Here is a 23,033-nt window from a genome sequence, read left to right on the forward strand (position 1 = left end):
TGAGCTTCAGACTTCACGGCGTTCATCGATTGAAGATGAAGAACTACTAAGGGGATCTTGTGGAACTTCATCAACAAAAGGTATGTGGAGACTTGAACTCATATATCACTCAGAAGTCTATTTCTATTCTATATCCTATTGAGACAAAAGTCATATAGCTATATAGACTTTATATTATACACATTTGATATTTCGAGCTGATTTAACTCGCTTACATATTTCTCGAAATATGTGTTGGTAAGCTTTCGTTTTAACCAAGTTCATCTTTATTCTTGACGAAAGTCAAAAGATGATCATGTGAAAATCGCCTGGTAACATCTTACATGATTTGTGTGAGACAGTCATTTAATGTAGACTCGGAATGTTTCGTATTGATCTATTGATCACTTGAAAATTGTATTGAAGCTAATATTTTGTGTGAGACAGTTATTCTCGTCTTCCAAGAATGTTTCAATGATTAACATGGAATTTAGAACGATTAACCATTGATTGGATATAACACGGTATGCGTACTTGTATGCTAACTGTTACAAGTTATTCCAAGTCCGGGAACCATAGTATGCATACCCGTATGCGTACTGGTTTGATAGATGAAGTCCGAGAACTTAGTATGCATACCCGTATGCGTACCGGCTTAAAAATTTAAATCTGGGAATTCAACTGAGGTTGGTCATATACGACAGTATGCGCAAGGACGGAGCTAGAATTTTTTTCCAAGGGGGGCTAACATACAAAACACATGATTTAGGGGGGGCTTATTAAAGGATTATTCTTCAAAATAATAAGAACATCAAGGAGTCTTTACTTAATTAACAAAAAATAGGGGGGGCGGGGGTCACCCCTAAGATGCAGATAGCTCCGTCCCTGAGTATGCGTACCCGTCCGCATACTGGCGAACCCAGACCAAGTCCGGCTACTTGGGTATGCGTACCCGTTTGCGTACTTGAGTGGGTTAAGTTCTAAAATAGGTTTGTTCATGAACAAATACATTTATATAATAAGGAATGCAATCTTTTGAAAACCGTGGATATAATGTTCATGAATTGATTCAAGTGAATCAAAATCGATTTTGCTTCAATTTTGTCTTGTATAAACAATTGAACAACTCTAGAACTAGTTTCATTTGAGTCATTTGAACTAGTTGTGATTAAGATGAACAAGTTTGATATGAAAGTGTTCATATGGATAACTTTGGTTAACTATTGTTGAGACAATCATGTGTACACGTTTAGGTACGGTTACTCATATCTAAATGAAGTCACATTTCATTTGTGTATAACAAGCTAAGTTCGATCTAACTGTTGAAGGATATTAGCTTGACTCTAGTCAGGTTTTCATCTAACGGTGAATATTGAATGTTTTGTTACCAAGGTAACATTGATTGAAAACCCTGATTTGAAGACTATATAAGGGAGAACTCTAGCAACTGGGAAACCTAATTCCCACACCTCATGTGTGAAACTAGTTGCGACTAGAGTCCATTCTCCTTTAACCTAGGTTTTTCCTAAAACTATTATAGGCTAACGACTTAAAGATTTCATTGGGATTTTGAAGCCAGATCCAACTATTTTCTCTGTAGTTGCGTGTTCTGATCTTACTTTGTTCTATCGTATTGAGTACTATCTTCTCTAAGATTTGCTCGAGATTTAATCTCCGATTGGTAAGATAAAAAGTAGTCACAAACATCTTCGTCTCATCTTTTGTGTTCCACAATATCTTGTTTCGCTACCATATGATTAAGATTATTCTGAGGTGATTGATATTACTAGGTTGTTCTTCGGGAATATAAGTCTGGTGTATCGATTGGTTCCTGTTCACCTTGATTTATCAAAAGACGGAACAAAAACTCGTAGGTATTTATGTGGGAGACAGATTTATCTATTAAATAGACTTTTCTGTGTGAAACAGATTTGTTTATCAAGTCTTCGACTTTGGGTCATAGCAACTCTTAGTTGTGGGTGAGATCAGCTAAGGGAATCAAGTGCGCAGAATCCGGCGTGGTTCAAGAGGCGTAAGGAACGCGACTGTACCTTAATCAGTGTGAGATTGGTTAGGGCTCAACTACATTCCAGTGTGAAGTTAACTTGTAGTAGGCTAGAGTCTGTAGCGGCTTAATACAGTGTGGTGTTCAAATCTGGACTAGGTCCCGGGGTTTTTCTGCATTTGTGGTTTCCTCGTTAACAAAATTTCTGGTGTATGTGTTATTTCTTTTCTGCGTTATATTTTTATACAATTGAAATATCACAGGTTGTGCGTAGTTAAATCAATCGGTGAATCCAACCTTCGGTTGTTGATTGAAATTGACTGACGCTTGGATATTTGTCTTTGGTACCATCCAAGTTATTTTTCATATTAATCCGGCTCACAGATTTCTATCTGTTCGATTGCAGATTGATTTGAGAAATTGAGACATAACTCTTGTATGTATTTTCCTTGATTGAGTCTGACTGTCTAGTTGATTCTCTTGGAAATATATTGGAGTTACCTAAACGAAATATTGGGTGTGGTTATTAGACCCCCGCTTTTTCAATTAGATACATGTCACTCAAAAATTTATTAGAAAGTTGAGAGGAAAACGCGATATGCTCATATTCATCACTAAATCATTAACTTCTTAAAAGAATGACAAAGTCTCATAATGCAAACATTTTAAAATTCAAGTCACGTTATTATAAGATTGTAATATTAGATTCTAAATTTTGTCCATAACATATCAGTTGTAGTAGTGCAATGATCAAAGTCAATAAATTTCTAATCTCAATCTTGTTAATAACAATACAGGTGGAAACTAGATTCTTTATCATTCGAAAGTATGATCATCTGTAACAAGATTGTTCTACGCGAAGTTAAGTTTGAGACCATGTCAATACTCGAGAATCCTAGAGATGTGAGTAAACGATTCAGTTCAGCTTTTGAACAATAACATATCAAAACAAACATGGTGTAAAACACCAATATATATTCACCTCTCATCGTATCTAAAAATATGGGGGTACCAAAATACACCACCAGCTTTTCTTAGGCAACCTATATGGACTAAACTTAAATACAATTCTGACATTTATGACTTAATAAATCTCAATGAGGAATTATATTAAGAGTTTATATCTCTTTCTCTTATAATCAACATGTAAACGGAAAAAAGTCTATGGACCTGATTATACCGTGAGAGTACTTGGATGATACCAAATATCAATATCCAAGATCAATCAAGTCATATCCAACAATTACGGTGGACGTATCTACTTTCATTGATTTACGTACAACCTGTGATATTTCAATTATAAAGATAAACAGTATAATGCAGAAAAAGAAATTACTAGAAATTGTATTAAAGAGGAAACCGCAAATGCAGAAAAATCCCAGGACCTAGTCCAGATTTGAACACCAAACTGTATTAAGCCGCTATAGACTCTAGCCTACTATCAATACTTCAGACATGAATGTAGTTGAGACTGATTCCATTTTCACAGTAATTCAGTTACAATCGCGCTCCTTACGCCTCTTGAATCTCTTAAGACTCTACGCAATTGATTCCCTTAGACGACGTCCTTTACATCTTAAGAGTTACTTCAACTCAATTGAAGACTTTAAACCAATCTTCCTCCCATAGATAAGCTTATATGTGATTTTCGTTTTGATCAAAAGATCAAGGTGAGATATGAAATCGTTTGCAATAGACAAAGTCTAGCAAACCTCAAAATCTGGTACTTACGACTCTCGAAGAACATCCTAGATTATTATCCACCTCACACGTAAAACCTACTCTGATTTCAACAAAGAATCGTTATAGAGGAATATACCTGTGGAACCGCAAAGTCTGAGATGAAGAAATTTGCGATTTCTATCTATTTTGCATGATCGGAGTGAGACTCAACAATCAGTAGAAAGATCAGGATCCATGAACTATCAAGATAAAGATAGTCGTACCTGGCTTCACGAATACCTAAGCGAAGTCTTTTTAGTTGCTAAACCTAAAAACGTTTAAAGGAGAGGACGACTCTAGTTTACAACTAGGACACACAAGAAAAGTGTCAGGGATTCAAAGATCCCAGTTGTTTGAGGTTTTCCTTAAATAGACTTTCAAAATCAAAGGATGCTTTAGATTTAAGCTAAGAGAGATTTATAATGAAGCAATCAATATCCACTATTAGATGAATCTTTTATTTGAGATTAACACAACTAAATATACACTCTGGTTAGGGTGAACCGTACGAACCGTGTATAATGACTTTTTCATGAAAGGTTAACCGAAACTAGTCAGACGAACTATAAGCTTAACCATTTTCATATAACACTTTAAGACTTTAATTTTGAGTCACAAGCATAGGTTATAATGTGAACAAATATGTCTAGATGTGTTTTGCGAGAGTTGTTCAAATGTTGATTATCTTATAGAAATAATTCTGATGCATTTGAAAATATTCGACTTGGTAAGTACATGTACTTACTTTCCAGTTCATGAGTTATTTTGTCATGGTACATGTACCGGGTTTGTATACCTTTAAGACAAAACAAGTTCAGGAGTCAACAAAACTTTTTCGGTATGTATACTAAGTATGTGTACCATCTTGAGTTCATGAGTCAATAGACTTTTTTACGTTTTCATACTAGGTATGTGTACCAAAACTCGTTGTCGAACTATAGCTACACCAGTTTGTGTACTGGGTACATGTACTGCGACTCCGGACTTACAACAGTTGCACCAGTATGTAAGCTGGGACGTGTACTGTCATGTATCCAAATTTACAGTAGTTCTGTTTCTCGATAAATTTGAAACATTCCCAAATAACATCAATGACACGTATCACTGTTCCAGGCTATTTTCAAATGATTAACTTGAATCACGATTTAGGTCATAAACAACAAATTGTTCTTAACCAAATTCATCAAGTATGAACAAATGTTCTTAAGCTTCGTCAATATATGATAATAACTTAATAGTTCTTACCCACGGCCAGCAAAGTAGACTTTAAAAGAACACAGAAACTTAGAACAAACTTATAATTCTCATCGATAATCAAACTAATAACACTAGACCTTCTTATATAGGCCACTGAACTATAAAATTAATGAAAGGTAACCTAGAAAGGAAACTACTTCTATAACTAGGAATCTAAAATAAAATTCTTAAAACAGAACAATTTCCAAAAATAAACTAATGCCTAAAACAAGAGAATTTAGGGATTTCTAACCCTAACCCTAGTTTTAATTAAGAATTCTAAGTAATTGGGGATTTCTTATCATTCCCTCCCCCTTAAGATTTTCCTTGACCTTAATGATCAGTTCAACCATGGAGATTACTGGATCAACCTCATCTTCTTCTTCTGGTAGATTATCCCCAACAGTTGTGTTAGGAAACAAATCCTTCTTCAGAAACGATACATGAAATACCGAATGTATCTTTGACTCCTTAGGCAAGTCCAATCGATAATCCACAGGTCCTATACGCTCCAAAATCTTATAAGGTCCAAAATATCGTGGAGATAATTTTTGTTTCTTCCTTTTCACATTAGAATTTTGCCGATATGGCTGCAACTTCAGATACACATAATCTCTAACTTGATATACAACGTCCTGACGTCCTTCATCTGCCCTTAGCTTCATTTTATTCTGCACCACTTGAAGTTGATCCTTAAGCATTGATAAAACTTCATTCCTCTTGGTTATTTCCTCATCCAAAGTTGTGGTTTTCGCTTCTCCTGGTAAATAAGTTGCTAATACCGGAGGAGGAATGCCATACAAAGCCTCAAACGGTGTAGTATTAGTTGAAGTATGATAGGATGTATTATACCAATACTCTGCCCATGGTAACCAAGATGACCATCCTTTTGGTTTATTTCCAGCGAAACACCGTAAATAACCTTCCAAACATCTGTTAACCACTTCAGTTTGACCGTCGGTTTGCGGATGATAGGAGGAACTCATCCTTAATTGAGTTCCATGTAGGCGAAACAACTCTTGCCAAAAATTACTTGTAAATACAGCATCCCTATCAGAAATTATAGATTGAGGAAATCCATGAAGTTTGATAACTGTTTCTAAAAACTTCTGGGCTACCGATGTGGCTGTATATGGATGTTTTAATGCAAGAAAATGGACATATTTAGTTAGTCGATCCACCACTATAAGAATCACAGTTTTCCCTTTAGACTTTGGCAACCCTTCAACAAAATCCATGGATATATCTGTCCATACTGTAGTAGGAATCGGCAATGGTTGAATATATCCTGCTGGAGAAAGAGTACTATATTTATTCCTTTGGCAAACATCACAGCAAGCAATGTAGTCTTTCACCTCTTTATGCATTCTAGACCAGTAGAAAAACTTAGATAAACGTTTTACTGTCTTCAAATATCCGGCATGACCAGCAATTGGAGAGTCATGAAACTCAGCTAGTAGTAGTGCCTTCCACCTTGAAGTAGGACTTATCACTAGTTGATGTTGTTTATAGTAAACTAAACCATCTCGTACGGTAAATTTATTCTTGCCGAAAGAAGGCTGGCTCACTTTAAAGATCAAATCTTTGATCCACGGATCTGCTTTTAGTTCAGCCAATAGGTCTTCCATCCAAGCACAACTAACATAAGTTACAGAACAAATTTCACCGTTTTCAAATTTTCGAGAAAGTGCATCAGCAACCTTGTTAGACGATCCCTTCTTGTACTCAATCGCGTAGTCATAGCCTAATAATTTTGTTAACCATTTTTGTTGTGCCGGTGTTACAGCTCTAGCATCCAAAAAATACTTCAAACTTTGTTGGTCTGCCCGAATAAGAAATCTTCTCCCAATTAGATAAGGTCGTTATTTAGTAACCGCATGAACTACTGCTAACAACTCTTTCTCATAAGTTGACAAACCCATATGACGAGGTCCAAGTGGCTTACTTGTAAAATAAATTGGCTTACATTCTTGCATCAAAACCGCACCTATTCCTACTCCACATGGATCACTTTCAATAATGAAGGTCTTTGTAAAGTCAGGTAATACTAGCACGGGTGTGGATGTCATTACACTTTTCAATTTAACAAATGCGTTTATTGCTTCATCTGTCCACAAAAAACCGTCTTTTTTAGCAATTTTGTAAGTGGTGCTGCAATATTAGCATTACCTTGTACATATTTCCTATAATATCCTGTCAAACCTAGGAATCCTCGTAATGCCTTGACAGTTCTTGGTAACGGCCAGTCCAACATATCCCGTATCTTGCTAGGATCAGCTTCCACTCCTCCTCTTGAGATGATATGACCCAAATACTCAACCCTCTCAGTACCAAAAAAACATTTACTTAATTTGGCCTTAAGTTGATGGCTTTCTAATATCAGGAATACTTCACGAAGGTGCAATAAATGTGCTTCCCAGGTAGGATTATAGATCAGAATATCATCAAAGAAAACCAAGACATATTTTCTTAATTGATTTCTGAATACATCATTCATAAGATGTTGAAATGTAGATGGAGCAATAGTTAATCCAAACGGCATCACTAGGAATTCATAGTGTCCGTCATGGGTTCGAAAAGCTGTTTTGTAGATATCTTGTTCATACATCCTAATTTGATGATAACCCGATCTTAAATCTAGCTTCGAAAAGAATAAAGATCCATGTAGTTCATCTAATAACTCATCAATGACTGGAATAGGAAACTTATCCTTGACAGTAGCCTGGTTTAAAGCTCTATAATCAACACACATACGCCAAGTGCCATCTTTTTTCTTAACTAAAAAACAGGAGAAGAGAAAGGACTCGTGCTTGGCCTAACTAATCCTGAGTCTACCAACTCTTTAACAATCTTTTCGATCTCACCTTTCTGGTAATGTGCGTACCTGTAAGGTCGTACATTGATTGGAGCACTCCCAGGTTGTAACATTATGCGGTGATCATGGCTTCTCACAGGTGGCAGCATTGTGGGTACCGAGAACACCTCACCAAACTCTTCAATTAATTCTTGTATCTCCCCTGGTGTTTCTTGACTAATTTGTGCTTCTGAACATTGGTTGATTTTGCAAAAGAACACCGTTGATCCCTTATTTAAGAGTTTCTGGATGCTATTGATGTTGGATAACTTTACTTTATTTTTCTTATCTCCTTCTAGTCGAATACGTTCACCATCCCTCTTAAAATCCATGGTTAAATGTTTGAAATCCCAAGTTATGGGACCCAACGTTTCTAACCATTGGACTCCCAAAGCCACATCGCATCCCCCAAGTGGCAATACATAAAAAGTTCATTTGAACCCATATTTATTTAACTTATAATCCAGATCCAAGCATCTTCCTTCACAAGTCATTCTAGCACCATTAGCTACCAACACCTCAAAAGTCTCATCTTTAATTATCTTAATTCCCATTCTTTTAGGTATCGCAGAATCAACAAAATTATGGGTACTTCCAGAATCGATAAGTATGGTAACTTTAGCCTTCTTAATTTCTCTTCGTACCCGCATGGTTTGTGGATCTAATGATCCATCCAGTGCATGCATAGAAATCTCGACGACTTCTTTTTCAGATTCTTCTTCTATAGCAACTTCATTTGTACCTTCATCTTCATCATGATTGTCATATCTATCAATTAAGAACAATGTCTTAGTTTTACAGCGATGACCTCGGTGCCAATTTTCATCACAGTTATAACATAGTTGTTGCTTTCTTCTTTCTTCAGCTTCAGCCTGAGTTAATCTTCTAACAACTGGAGTTTCTGTCATGGGTTTTGAAGATGATATAGGTGCTCTAGAATTAAAAGTTCTACTAGTATTAACAACACTAGGTGTCTTTGGTGCTATTCTATATGATTGTTTTCGCAATGTTACCTTCTCATCTTGTAACCTTCCAATTGCCATTGCATCATGTAAATTAATAGGAGTGTGGGATTGAGTTTCTAGTCTTACCTCGTCTTTTAATCCACTTAGAAAACAGCTCACTAAAAATTCTTCAGGTAAATTATCCACCAAATTTGATAATCGTTCAAATTCTTCATAATATTCTACATATGAACCTGACTGCTTAATTTTAGCGAGTTTTGCTCCTGCATCTTCATATGAAGTAATACCGAAACGGCTAATAATGGCTTTCTCAAATTCTCCCCAAGTAACTACAGGTTTAGTTCTCTTCAACCACCTATACCATTGTAAAGATTTACCATCTAAATTACATGTTGCCAACTTGATTTTCTGATTCGCAGGTGTTTCATAATACTCAAAATATTGTGCAGCCTTAAAGAGCCAATCTTCTACATCAGATCCATCAAACTTGGAAAAATATAATCGCTCACTTCCTCTTTTTGATTGGTTTTGTCCCTCATTATTCCCAACTTCTTTGCTTTCCACAAGCTGGCCGATCCTCTCAATTAACAAAGCTTGATTTGATGTCATCTCAGCCATCTTCTCTGTTAGCTCACCTAAATGCTTCTCCATAATTACTTGTTTTTGTTTTCGAGTTTTGGTCATAAACAGGATACGCCTGCTTTGATACCAATTGATAAGAACTTGATAGTTCTTACCCACGGCCAGCAGAGTAGACTTTAAAAGAACACAGAAACTTAGAACAAACTTATAATTCTCATCGATAATCAAACTAATAACACTAGACCTTCTTATATAGGCCACTGAACTATAAAATTAAGGAAAGGTAACCTAGAAAGGAAACTACTTCTAGAACTAGGAATCTAAAATAAAATTCATAAAACAGAACAATTTCCAAAAATAAACTAATGCCTAAAACAAGAGAATTTAGGGATTTCTAACTCTAACCCTAGCTTTAATTAAGAATTCTAAGTAATTGGGGATTTCTTATCAATATATTTCGAGAATAATTAACAAGATATACTGACTCGAAATTTTTGTTGTGCATGTAAAGTCCACTTTAGTCATGCGACATGGTCTCATAGATAGAAAGGTGAAAACATGAGTTATAGGTGGTTCAGTATTTGATAGACGCATTTATGTGTCTATTTTGTCCTCAATGTTTCGTATTGTTAGTACTCGATTTCGTACTTATTGTGGTTTTTTATGTGTTTGTATGTATTTTTTGGAAATAAACGTTTTTGGAAGAATCGGCTCGAAAAACTGCTAAGGGCACCTCCCATAGGACATTTGCTAAACAGACCCCTGCTTTGGATAAGGAGCACCTCAATTTATAAGGGCACCTCAGTTGGACAGCTGTTATTTACACTCCACGGACGGATAGGGGGCGCGCACATCTTCTTCGTTTCAAAAGTTCTTTTGGCGGGAAACTCTTGGTTCTCGACTGTGTATATTTGGTCATGATTCGTACGAGATTTTTGGAGATTGCTGACACAGGAATTGGCTGGTGACGGCTGTAACTCTAAAACAGGAGTGGTAGTTTCCTTCGATTCATAAAAGGAGGGATATATTTCCGGTTTGAAGAAGATAAAGATGAAGATATTTTCAAGATTCGGTTTGTAAGTTACGTGCGGATTTGGAGAAGATTTGTAGTGGGAGTATATTCGGCATTGATTAGAGGATTTTGGAAAGAGTTTTAAGCAGGAAAGAAGACGTGTGAGAAGAAACAGGGGTCTCGGGTTTCTGTGATTATTTCACGAGTCATTTGAGTTATGTTTGGAAATTGCATGAGGAGAAAGCATGTTTTAATCTTTACAGTACGTGTTGGTGAGGAGTTTGGAGTATGTTTCAACAGCTGCAGACGCGTAAGGGAGCTAAAACAGGAAATTATTCCCGTGATATTGCAGAGAAGGAAAGGGAATTAATGAGAGTTATTGCGATGATTTGCTGGGTCCTGTTGAGTATAAATAGACTCTTGAGGTATCATATAGGGGGGTGGAGAGTTAGGGAAGAGAATAGAGAGCTACAGAGAAGAGATTGGGCGAGTTGCAGAGAATATTTTTCTGCTGTTGTAGAACACGAAGAATAAACTGCCAAAGACAGTCGTTTTCCAACAGTGACAACGACGCATAGCCGTGGGTAGTATAGCTACAGTGGTTGCGACACATAGTGACAGTCGTAGAAGCTACAGCGTCAGTAACAGTTTACTGTTGTATCTGTAACAATTATAACTGTTACAAAGGCCCTGTTTTATACCTTTTCTCCTTGTAAACACCTTTTTGAGCAATGAAAAATTCCTTTGAGTGTGTTTTCACCATGCGGATCTAGACCCCATCACTGGGACAACGGAGGAAGCAACTTTTCATGATTATGGTAAATGAATTAATTCTTTTATTGACTTTTTGCATAGATTTAATTGTTTTATGATTTCTATTAATTATTTGTTATTTTGTTAGATGCCGCATGTTTAGTTCTAAATACTTCAGATGCGTCATGCTTTTAACTTACAAATAATATTTACGAAATCTATTTTTGGCAAAGAACTAGAGTCACAACTTCTTTTGTTTGAGATATATTGTCTAGAGTTAATGACTGAACCATAACAATATGAAAAGTAGTGGAATCCCGCGTCTCAGCGTCTCTTCATCTTGTGACAAATTGTGTATATATATTTTTCCTTATTTTCTTTATTAAGTCTTAAAACAAATTCTCAACAAATCTGAGTGAACGAATCATCTTATTTTCTTTATTTTTGGCGCCACCGACGCGGATTTGTTTATAGATTTGTTTTTAGATTTGTTTTTAGATTTTATTTTTATTTTTTATTATTTTTGTTCCTTTTTACGCCTTTTGGTATTTCTTATTTGCTTTCAGATTTGGAGCTAAGCTAAAGTAAAAGAGAGAAAGTGTTGAAAAGAAAAGCGAAGCTGAATAAGGAAACAAAGAAGGGATCCAAAAGGAGTAAAGAAGAAAATTTTGTATATAGTTAATTTATTTTTATTTTTATAAACTGTATATAGGATTTTGTTTTAGTTTTTTTTTTCTTTTTATTTTTGGACTTTTTGGACTTTATTTTTGGGACATTCTTTTGGACATTATTTTTAAAACCCTAAGGAAGGGTAGTTTTAAATATAAATTGTGTGCAGAGAAGGACGACGATTACGATATCTCTCGGCCCCTCGGGTTCGTACACTGACATTGGAGTCGGTGGATCGAGTCGACTTGAACGGTTCATCCCCCGTCTGGAAAGGGAGGTAAGAATTATAAACACCCGTGAATCCCCTGTCAGCGGGTTTACTGGATGATTTTGTATGCATATATGTTGAGGACCTGAATTCGGATTTAATTTTCTAGTAAAGGGCAAGGCCTGGCCAAATCAAGATAAGGACTCGGATTTCATCACCGTTTCCTTCTTTCCCGCCTTAGGAACACGTAACCTACGCGAACCTAAGCTTAAAATACACTGACTAGAACGAGACCAATAGGGTAACGAGCTTAATAGGAAAGTCATTCGAAAAATATTGGTTACTCTTTTAAGCATACTTCGAAGTTCATGATGGTTTCTGTGAGTTGAATGCGTGACTGCGCCCCCTTGTAATGCGGTGAGGCCTTGGGTATCAAAGCTCCACGCAACTTCCCTCGCCTCTATTCAACTTACTTTGACTCGGATTGATTCCAGAGGGGTTTGCTCAAATTGTAACGAATTCCCTTTCCAAGGATTAGAAGCTGGTCTAGAAACAATCTAAGTGGAGCCATCATGTTTTTTGTTTGCTAGATAAAATAGGCTTGTTGTGGTCGAGTCAGCCTTCTTTGTGTTTGTTTAGAATTCCCTTGCAGTTAGGATGTCGAACTGGTATTATAATAGCCAATACAATGAGTATCCGACTGAGCATCTTGGACATTATCCTTTTTATCACCATAATGTGAATAGTGATTGGGAACGCGAAACTTTTGAAGGTTATGGTCCATACCATTGTGAGCCCAATTACTATCCACATACCCACAGGTCATACGAGCAAAACAATCCTTATATTTCTCTAGAAGAGTCTCTCAGGAGTTTCAATGAGTCAACACGGAAGTTATTTATGAAAGAGACATATAATATTCTTCTCCCGGAAGAGTCCGTAGAGGGGTCAACTAAGTTATCTCTAGAAGAGACCCTCAAGCAATTTACTGAGAGTACAAATAGGATTGTGGAAAAACTTGCTCACGATAGTCTTAAATTCCAGTATAGTGTTCCCAATACCACCCTTGAAAATAAGGATAGTTTTTATTCGCATAATCGAGATGACGAGGTTATAATTGGTAACACTACCTGTTTTGATGAGGTTCGATCTTTTTCGTGTTATTATAAAGATGATTATGATGAGATAGTATTGATGAAAAACATGAAATATGTAGGCATAGTGATCAGGAATTTGTTACTCCAATTGAGCTTTATAATGATAGTGTTGTTTCTAGTTCAAAACCAAATAATTTTAATAATTATTAACCTATTCAAAAGGATGAGAATTTGACTAGAGATACCACCGTTTTAGACGATGCAGTTCATGGTCCTTTAGCCTGCAGTGTGTTGGATAATCCATTATTTGATGTGCCTATCAGTGAATCAGAGGAAGTTACTACGATTAACACCTTAGTTAATGAGCCTTTACTAGAAAATTCCGCTGATAATCCTTTATATGATTGTGATGATGGTTTAAAGGAAAGAGTTTACCCCTGAGAATACTGTTTTAGAATCTAGCGATTTAGAAACACTAGTCTTAGAAGATGATAAACTCGTAGAAATGAGTGAGGATGAACCCAACTTAGAAGAATCAATTGACCATTTCCAGGAATCTGATGATCTAGAAATTAGGGAAGTTGTGACTAGTCTTTATAGAGACACGGAAAACTCTAAGTTTGAGGGTGATTATCATTCTCCGTGTTCTTTAACTCTTAGAAAGTTCCCTCGTGTAGGACTTGAAATTTATGCCTCATCCATCTTACAAGATTATCTTCATACATATTTTACCGAACCTAATGATGTCCAGAAAGAAGCTCAGTTGTTAGAAACCCATCCTCTGGTTGATGTGATTAACCCAGGCTATGATACCAAGATTGACTTTGTTTTCCCACCAAAAACTTTTCAACCAATTGTGGGAACATATGACTTTCAGATGTGTCGGTTATTAAGTTTTGAGACTAAACCTAATTACTTTAGGATATTAGGGTCGACACATTTTCTTAAGGAAGACCACCTCTTTAATTGTGGTCAGCTGTGTGAGTCAAATCTAATTGACTTAGAGGATCCCCAATTATTCAGGTTGTTGTTATGTGCTTCTAAGTTCTTAGTTGAGTTTTTCCAGACTCTAAATCCTGAACTGGATCTTAGCTTTGAGGAAATCCAACCGATGAAAGCTTTTTATTTAGACCCTTTTATAGAGCCTGAACCTGAACCACAACTAGATGTAGTTGTCTTACACGAGGGTATGTTCGGTATCTTCTTGGTCTGTTGCACTTTCCTCTTATTGTGGGTAATACTTTTTGATCCAGATGACCCACAATTATTCCGGCTACTGCTATATGATTCTATGAGGTGACTAATTCTTCCAATGTCTGGCTGAAGACTTTAAACTTAGCACTTCTTGGGAGGTAACCCATGCTCATGCAACACGGTAATATCTTTCCTTAACTCTTTTGCTTCAAGTGGTAACAGTTTCTCCTTGTTCATGCTTTTAATTTTATCTTTAGAACATTGAGGACAGTGTTAGATTTAAGTTTGGGGGTACGGGAGAAACTTTTTTTAGTTGCAGTAAAAAAAATAAACTCCAGAGCCTAGAAATTTATGTTTATTAAGGATGGCACTAACCAGTCTAAGTGGATGTAAGCATTTTGGTTGTAATAGTTGAGGAACCAATCTGATTAGATGGAAACATCTAAAGAGTCTATTCATAAAAGCACAGAGCTCAGGTGTTAGAATTAAAAAAAAATGGTAGTTTCGCCATATCTCGTTGAATCCTAATCCTTCTGTTTTTATTTTTTTTTTAAGTGATTTGGTGGGGCAAACGATTCAAGTTTTTACCTTTGCTAGGGTGAAATAGGGTGATTGAGATACCAAAAAAAATTAAAAAAATTAAATTAATTAATTAAGACTAGACCGTCAGACCAACAGGAATAAATTCAATAAAGTCGACCACTGGTGCCCTTGTATATGCCAGTTGTGTTGACCTAGAGTTAGGTTTATCGACCACTGGTCCCCTTGTATATGCCAGTTGTGTTGATATTAGTCAGACTGGTATCTCAGTCCATTAGGATAGGTCCATCTTGGCAGAGGCCTTCAGACAGATATGGGAAACACCGTTCACTTTAAACCATCTATCTTTTCTCTTTATCCATCTTCTTAATCTTTCCATGTGATTGGTTGACTTCGGTTATGATGTACAGAAACTATGTGAGTAGAGCTCTGTCACTTTATATGAATTTTAGTATGCTTGAGTGCAAACTCGTGTACATCAATTGGAATTTCGCATCAGGGTACTTCCTCCTGTAGTCAATAGGTATGCCAACCAAGGATATTCTTTAGTGCCTTCCAAGGTTCTGCATAGGTAGCTAGGGTCTGGAGTAAAGGTTTTGTGGGTACACCTATGGTAAACCCTCCCGAGATTAACTCGGTTTTATTTTCTTATTATTAGTTTTGCTCGAGGACTAGAAAATAATAAGTTTGAGGGTATTTGATAGACGCATTTATGTGTCTATTTTGTCCTCAATGTTTCGTATTGTTAGTACTCGATTTCGTACTTATTGTGGTGTTTTATGTGTTTGTAGGTATTTTTTGGAAATAAACGTTTTTGGAAGAATCGGCTCGAAAAACTGCTAAAGGCACCTCCCATAGGACATTTTCTAAACGGACCCCTGATTTGGATAAGGGGCACCTCAATTTATAAGGGGCACCTCAGTTGGACAACTGTTATTTACACTCCACAGACGGATAGGGGGCGCGCACATCTTCTTCGTTTGAAAAGTTCTTTTGGCGGGAAACTCTTGGTTCTCGACTGTGTATATTTGGTCATGATTCGTACGAGATTTTTGGAGATTGCTGACACGGGAATTGGCTGGTGACGGTTGTAACTCTAAAACAAAAGTGGTAGTTTCCTTCGATTCGTAAAAGGAGGGATATATTTCCGGTTTGAAGAAGACAGAGGTGAAGATATTTTCAAGATTTTGTTTGTAAGTTATGTGCGAATTTGGAGAAGATTTGTAGTGGGAGTATATTCGACATTGATTAGAGGATTTTGGAAAGAGTTTTAAGCAGGAAAGAAGACGTGTGAGAAGAAAAAGGGGTCTCGGGTTTCTGTGATTTTTTCACGAGTCATTTGAGTTATGTTTGGAAAATGCATGAGGAGAAAGCATGTTTTAATCTCTACAGTACGTGTTGGTGAGGAGTTTGGAGTATGTTTCAACAGCTGCAGACGCGTAAGGGAGCTAAAATAGGAAATTATTCTTGTGATATTGCAGAGAAGGAAAGGGAATTAATGAGAGTTATTGCGATGATTTGCTGGGTCCTGTTGAGTATAAATAGACTCTTGAGGTATCATACAGGGGGATGGAGAGTTTGGGAAGAGAATAGAGAGCTACAGAGAAGAGATTGGACGAGTTGCAGAGCATATTATTCTGCTGATGTAGAACACGAAGAACAGACTGCCAAAGACAGTCGTTTTCCAACAGTGACAACGACGCTTAGTCGTGGGTCGTATAGCTACAGTGGTTGCGACACATAATGACAGTCGTAGAAGCTACAGCGTCAGTAACAATTTACTGTTGTATCTGTAACAATTATAACTATTACAAAGGCCCTGTTTTATACCTTTTCTCCTCGTAAACACCTTTTTGAGCAATGAAAAATTCCTTTGAGTGTGTTTTCACCATGCGGAGCTAGACCCCATCACTGGGACAACGGAGGAAGCAACTTTTTATGATTGTGGTAAATGAATTAATTCTTTTATTGACTTTTTGCATAGATTTAATTGTTTTATGATTTCTATTAATTATTTGTTATTTTGTTAGATGACGCATGCTTAGTTCTAAATACTTCAGATGCGTCATGCTTTTAACTTACAAATAATATTTTACGAAATATATTTTTGGCAAAGAACTAGAGTCACAACTTCTTTTGTTTGAGGTATATTGTCTAGAGTTAATGACTGAACCATAACAATATGAAAAGTAGTGGAATCCCGCGTCTCAGCGTCTCTTCATCTTGTGACAAATTGTGTATATATATTTTTCCTTATTTTCTTTATTAAGTCTTAAAACAAATTCTCAACAAATCTGAGTGAACGAATCATCTTACTACAACATCATTGAAAAATACCATCAGTATTCACTTACCTTTTATTGATGAAGTTCTCCAAAATCTTCGGTTGATCTTCGCCCTCAAACGGTAGAACGCAGTGATGTTTGGTACTCAACTACACACTTCTATCCTAGTCCGAGACTTGACTAAACGTAGACTAGAAACCAAGATATAGTTTTGATCAACTAAGTTTGACAACAAGCTTGAGATAGCAACACTTGTGAGTTCGACCGAACAATGCTCTAACAATCTCCCTCTTTATCAATTTTAATGAAAAAACTATCTATACATATGGATTAAAAAATAAAGCTTCAAAACTTCGGAATCCATCATGCTTTATTTCCTTGGTTCTCTAATTAACTCCTTGAATTATTCATTACTTCAAGTTGCCAATGATTCTGAACGTGTTCGACTCAGCATCGTTGTTGTTGAAGATCCGTAGCTATAACAACTTTGAAAACAAGTATTCTCAATCGTCGTTATGCAGAAACATAATATTATTATCTTCTCCAAAGTTCAATTGTATCACAACTTCGAAGTAATACTACGGTGATATGTTTCTCCCCCTTAGTTAATACTTACATCTTTTGCATAATAGCTGAAACATGTAGATGTTGATTCACTCCCCCTTACATAATGATTTGTAACTCATATGTATGTAGTGTGAAACCTTTAGCCAGTCTTACCATTTGTGGTGACCTGGTCTATTTGGCCTGAGAGAAATAGGAGAATGATGGGGAGGAAGCGTGGAAGGGATAAGTAGGAAACCATTATTGAAATAAAACGAAGAATCTATCAATGGTGAGGATCCAAAACTGGTTCAAATTTTTTTCTTTTAGGGACTTAATTACTCAACGGGAAACTGTCATAAACCGTAACATAACTTAACTGATACAATAGACTTGAGCTGTAGGCTTAAATTGTATTTCTCCTATTTTCTTTCTTTACCCCGTTTTATCGAAGAAATAAAATATAGAAAAGATCAATCAAAATTGCATATCAGATATATGCTTCCACTTCATTTCGTCAATCACCTAAAAGAAAAACTTAATCCACCGCTATTACGGAAATCTTGAATGCATATATACGTTTGTCATATAAACAATATACAAGGATCTATTGGTTTTTGTTGGTGGTTGGAGAATAGTTAGGGTTAATACCAGGAGACATCTGATAAGAAGAGACAGAGTACACGAGACATCCCATTAACTGATTTTATTATTTAAAAAAATTGGAATAGAAAACAGAAGAATTAATGTTTGAAGGCTTGGAATCTTGTGAACAACTGAAAGAAATTCTGAATCAAAATTTTCTTGAATATATATATGTGTGCACTGTCTGAGATGGGAGAGACAGATTTTAATCCGTAATTATGGCCGACATTTTAAAGTTTATTACCACTATGTTTGTTTACTCCTGACTCATCTGAGTCGTCTGGATCTGAGTCGTCTGGATCTGAGTGAAATCACCTGACTCATCTGAATCTGACTCAATATGTTTGTTTTGAGTCAGATCTGACTCATCTGACTCAAAAAACGTGAGTCAGTGATTTGGTCCCGTGAGTCAGAGATATTTTGTTACCTGACTCAAATGGGTCCGAATCAGGGGTTATGTCTGAGTCATAGGTCGAGTCAGATCTAACTCAAAATGCAAAACAAATGGTCTGACTGCTGACCCGGTCCGAGTCAGAGGTTGACTCGGATCCAGACGCCGAGTCAGCTGCAAACAAACAAGATGTAAGATCTCTTCCACATTATCTTGTCTAATTAATTACCTCTTCTTTGTATTCAGTACCACTAACTTTCACTTCTTCCATATTACCGTATTACTAAAACAAGTCGTAGAAACCTCACATTTGCAGATTGAGTCCACGTAGACCTGCAACCGAATATAAACTCCATTAATCTAAAGTGGTCACATGGTTCTTATGTTCTCTCTCACGAGAAAGGTTGGAGTGTTTGAAACTTAAAATTGTCTATAAACTGGTGTTCTATGCTACAAAAAAGAAAAGAAAAAAACTGAAGGAAACCTAAATTATATAGAATGCCATTAATAACATGGAAATCTAAATCTAAATTGTCTATAAACCCGGGTTGTCTGATCAAAACAAAAAAAACATGGAAATAAATCCTGTAAGAAAATAAAATCAAGATGACAAAACAGGTTTAGCAATGTTTTATGATCCTATGACAGAAAAAAAAATATTCTCATTGTCAGGTCCACAATTAATTTTAGGTACCGTGACACCCATAATTATTTCCGTGACACCCATAATTATATGAAATTATTAAAAATGTATGCATGACGGATTATGCATCCGCATGACGGGTTATGCATCAGGGGTATAATTGGCAAAGCAACTTGGATATGACATATCTAAAAATCCGCGCCTTGGAATTTTACAAATTTTATATCATTGTAAATCTTTTTAAGAGAGCTACGCAACGAGTACAACCAACAATATAAAATTTTTATTTTTCACGAAAAAATCGGAGGTGATCATTATTTTGGGTAAAATTTCGAAAACTGACTACGTAACCATTATGCAGCCACCAAAAAAGATGCATAACACATTCTGCAGACGCATAACGAATTATGCAACCATTTTCTCGACTGCATAACGAAGTTATGCATCTGCATAACGATATGTATTACGGGTTTGTTATTCCTTGTGCTAGTCAGAACCATTTTTACCACGGTTGGATCTTCACTACTCGACGTCTCGTGGTGGTAGAAATCTAACCTAGTTACCTTCTCTGTCCCAATTTTCTTTGAATACAACCACCATTACTTATTCCACCTGCAACCCCCATTGTTACAACCATGCATCCCTGAAGTCAAACCTAGCCATTTCAATTCAGGCCTGCAATTAATACCACCAATAGACATATTCAATCATAATTGCCTGAACATCTCAAAACCCATCTTCTAATTCTTGATAAACCCACAATTTCTTCTCGATTGCAACACAGATTCTGATTAGAATCGAAATTTCTTGCTGTTGTATATTCTTCTCCCGTTCTTCTGCAACCCTAACCATCACAGAAACCCATCAATTCATCATCTCAATCTTCATAGCAGCAACGGACTCAAAACCCCCATCGATCTCGTAGCATATTCATTACCAGCAACAAAAAATATTCTCTTCAATCATCACCAGATTCGGCAGCAGGTTTAACTATCTTTCTGCAACAACACAACCGTAACTCCATCGACCTCAAGTAATCGTTCTTCTCGATCTGATTCAAGTGTTGATGGAGATTTGCAGTTGGGAGGAAGAAGAAAAACGAAGAACAAAAGAAGTAATGAAAGAAAAACGAGGAAGAATAAGCGGAGAAACAATTTTAAAAATTCTGGGTGTGAGAGAAATTTTACCCCGGAAAATGGGTGTGCTCCTGAACTTTTCTGAACGTGGATTTCAAAGTGGAAGAAATCTGTAAAATGGATTAGGCCGTAGTTTCACGAAAAACAAATAGGTTTCTTTTTTGGTGTATTTGCGGCCTGAGACAACCCCAGTTCTGTCATTTTAAGTGATTATGCTGGTGGTTTTAGCCGAATTTGGGAAGAGTCTAGCCCCAGTCAAATCATACCTGCAAGCACAGCAATCACACTGGTAATTAATTGAAAATTATGGCATTTAATAAGATATATTAGATGAAATTACACAAGCGAAAGGTCGTTAAATCTTCAGCCGACACGTTGTTGGATCGATTCCCTGTAAAGTATAATAGAATCGAATATATTTGTATCTGTCCCTGACAGCAGTTTTTCCTCCGAAAATTTTCTTGTGTGCCTCTGACTCTGATCGTGCATCGCCAAATAATAATTTTTTTTATAATCCTGTTTTTGATATATTGATCATGGACATATCCATGTGCCTGATCCTTCATTTCTGTAAATCATCAGAACTAGTTGTTAATAAATTAACATTTCATTCAAGTCTCCTAGTCTTTTTTGACTACGCTGTACCGATACAAACTAGTACAGTCAAAAATCCCTAAAAATGATACGTACTAGATTTACAGATATGGGTACAACAACACATATTACTTGGTCATATATTCGTACACTTATGTGTCTTTTTAGGTTCCTGCATACATATGCATGCATGGGTATTTGGTCCCGCCACTTTAATCAGCCAGAATTCAGGAGATAAATGTGACCGTCAGATCCACTGATCACACATGATTATTGTCCCCCATGTAAATTAATCTTGTTACTAAAAATAGTAATCATCATATGGTTTCTTTTTTTCTACTGCAAGTCTTATCTACTTAGGATGGTGTCAGCTATATGGTTTTGTTCCGGTTTCAGATCATCGTAGAATTATGGAAAATGTACAAAACAGTACTAGTATTAGTACCTATTTCACAAGAGATCATACTGTTACAAACTATTAACAAAATGATCATATTTTCGTTAAAAAGAGAGTTAAATGGTGAGTCATAGTTAAATATGTTCATGAAATTGTCTATGTGTCCTTCATATTTATCCCTTCATACATAATTTTAACTTTTGCTTTCATTATAATTTTTTGACGGTGGTGCTTTTTGTAGGTGATGGTGGTGCCGCTTACATATTGTTACCCCGCATTCAGGATCGTAAAACTGTATTTAGGTTCGTTACACCGCATTCAGGATCGTTACACCGCATTCACTCAAAGGGTTCACCGCTTTCCCTTCAGGGTTTAGCAAAGATTCTTAAGCTTCCACCACCACCACCACCGCTTCATCACCACCACTTTAACCAATTAGTTAACTAGGAAGGGTATTTTAAGGGAGGATATTTTTGGAAAAGATAACACCGTTTTATTCAAAAATATTAAATCGGATGGAAAAAGACCATTTTGTAAATGAATTACAAAAACATGATCATTCTGTGACCGAATTACAAAAAGTATGACCATTCTGTAATTGGCCCTAACATTATTCACCGAGGGGCACATCGGATACCAAGTTAAATAAACAAAATACAAATTCCGAATGGTATGTACGGATGCACATTTGTCCAACCGGACATTCCCCTAGTGGTCAGGAATGGTCTGAAAATCCCAAAACTCGTATAGGCAGCGTAAGCGCACATTTGTACCAGCAGTATCAGCACCGATTAGCCTTGTCGGGCGACTAGCACTTCCCTACCAAATGAGGATGATTGTAACTTGATTCAAAACTCGATCACGGTCAAAACTACATTGGAAACCTCAAAGGCTATCCCCGCCTACAATTCAGTAAAAAAACATGGAGATTATTGTGGTGTTGAGTGTTGACACCTATTTATTTTTTTATTTTTATTTTTTTTTGATAGCCAGCGTAGCAAAACTGGAGAACAAGCAAAATAAGAAAACAAAATATAAAGCTAAGTTCCTGTGAGAGAAGAGACACAATGAAGGTCTGGAGGAGTCCACACAGCTAAACAATATTGATATAAGTTTATGGAATTACTAAACTCGCAGAGCGTTGAAAGAGTTGTCCTCCTGCCTGTTAGATCTCCATTGGGGATTTTTCTCAGAAAATCTTGTAATAACTGTAGCCCAACCCGTAATCTTTGATATACATATATGTTGATTTTAGTTACAATCATGTTAAAGGGGCGGCGGATTTCATTAGGGGGCGGCAGTGTGATAGTAATGTCCCCCTAGTTGGTTAGGAGATGTCCTATAGGGGGTGTAAATTGGCTGGATTACCCTCCCCATTTTTTAACCTAAATCAAAGCTAAATTGAAAATTTGTTTTTTTTCTTCTCTTCTCCTCCTCCCATCAACCGTAACCTCCATTAAAACTCAAAATTTCATCGTCTTCGATTAATCGACGATTCGAAAATTAATCAAGTGTAGTGTAATGACTTATATGATGTACTAGAGCTGGCAAACGGGCAGGTCGGGGCTGGCTTGTGACCAACC

The sequence above is a fragment of the Papaver somniferum genome, chromosome 7 (assembly GCF_003573695.1).
Source record: "Papaver somniferum cultivar HN1 chromosome 7, ASM357369v1, whole genome shotgun sequence".
Lineage (NCBI taxonomy): Eukaryota > Viridiplantae > Streptophyta > Magnoliopsida > Ranunculales > Papaveraceae > Papaver > Papaver somniferum.